Below are 2,119 nucleotides of genomic sequence, written 5' to 3' on the forward strand. Positions count from 1 at the left end.
ATAGATGAGAATCCCTAAACAAACCGGTGATAATAACCCGCCAAACTAAGAAAGTTGCGAATCTCTATGGCTAAGGACGGTCTGGGCCAACTCTAAACCGTATCTATCTTTTTCAGATCAACCTGAATACCCTCGCTAGACACCACATGCCCCAAGAAAGCCACTGAACTGAGCCAAAACTCACACTTGGAGAATTTTGCATAAAGCTTCTCCTATCTCAATTTCTGCAACACAACTCTCAAATGCTCCATGTGCTCCTCCTGGCTACGCGAGTACACCAGAATATCATTAATGAAAACTATGATAAACGAGTCGAGATAAGGTCAGAACACGCTGTTCATCAGATGCATGAACGCTTCTTGGGCATTGGTCAGCCCAAAAGACATCACCAAGAACTCATAATGACCAAATCGGGTCCTAAAGCTGTCTTAAGAATATCCGAGTCCCTGATCTTTAACTGGTGATAACCTGAACAGAGATCAATCTTAGAGAACACTCTCGTTCTTAGAGAACATCCTCATAGTGCCATCCTTCTTCTTCACAAATAGAACTGGCGCACCCCAAGGTGATACACTAGGGCGAATGAACCCTTTATCAAGGAGTTCCTGAAGTTGCTCCTTTAACTCTTTCAACTCCGCTGGTGCCATAAGATACGACGAAATAGAAATGGGCTGAGTTCCCGGCACCAGGTCAATACCAAAGTCAATATCCCTATCCGGTGACATGCCCGACAGGTCTGCAGGAAACACATCAGGAAAATCCCTCATAACTTGGACAGAATCAATACTGGGAGTCTCAGCACTGACATCCCTCACAAAGGTTAGATACGAGAGATAACCTTTCCCAACCATATCCTAGGCTTTCAAGAATGAGATCACTCTACTAGGAACATAATCAGTCACACCTCGCCACTTAATCCGTGGCACACCCGGTATAGCCAATGTGACTGTCTTGGAATGATAGTCTAGAATAGCACGACATGGAGATAGCTAGTCCATGCCCAAAAGGACATCAAAATCCACCATACACAATAATAAAAGATCCATATGGGTCTCTAGACCCCCAATAGTCATCATACACGACCAGTACACACGGTCTACAACAACAGTATCGCCTACTGGGGTGGATACATGAATAGGTGAAGCAAAAAACTCAAGGGGCGTACCCAAATAATGAGCAAAGTATGATGACACATAAGAAAAGGTGGAACCAAGATCAAATAATACAGAGTCATCTCTGTGGTAGACTGAAACAATACCTGTGATAACAACATCTGAAGCAATAGCATCGGGTCTGCCTGGTAGTGCATAGAAATGGGCCTGACCGCCATCTGATCGACCTCCCCCTCTGGGGCGACCCCTAGTTGACTGACTTCCACCCCTAGCTAGCTGGGTGGGTGGTGGTGAAGCAACTGGCGCTGAAATTGATGACTGACCCTTCTGCTGAGATGAACTCGCAAGACGATAAGGGCACTGCCTCCACATATGACCCATCTCACCACACTCATAACAACCCCCAGGTGCTGGAGAAGGGGATTGAAGGGAACCCCTAGCACCGGAATGACTAGAAGATGCACCTGGCATAGAAGAGCCCTGAACTGATAGAGCACGGGATGAACTTTGAGTTGGAAGGGCACTAAGTGATGACTGGCCCTGATGATAACTATGAGAACCATGACCCGATGACGCCCCACGATAACCTGGGCGAGCTGGCTGAGCATGCCTTAAAGGACAGCCTATGCCGTGCTGAAACTAACCTCTCAAAGGAGCACCACTATAGCTACCAGATCCTCGAGGCCTCTTGGCCTCCCTCTCCTCGCACTCCTAGCGGTGAACAGACTCAATCTCCCGAGCAATGTCTACAACCTCCTCAAAGGTAGCACCAATCACCCTCTCCTTGGTTATGAGAATACGAAGCTGATAAGTGAGGCCATCAACAAACCTTATAATCCTCTCTCTATCTGTTAGAACCAACCAAATAGCATGACGAGCTAATTTGCAGAACCTCATCTCATACTGCGTCACAGTCATCTCTCCCTGACGCAACCACTGAAACTCCTTACGCAGCTCCTCTCTATGGGACTGCAACACATACTTCTCCAGAAAGAGAAAGGAGAACT

The sequence above is a fragment of the Nicotiana sylvestris genome, chromosome 12 (genome assembly GCF_000393655.2).
Source record: "Nicotiana sylvestris chromosome 12, ASM39365v2, whole genome shotgun sequence".
NCBI classification, from domain to species: Eukaryota; Viridiplantae; Streptophyta; class Magnoliopsida; order Solanales; family Solanaceae; genus Nicotiana; species Nicotiana sylvestris.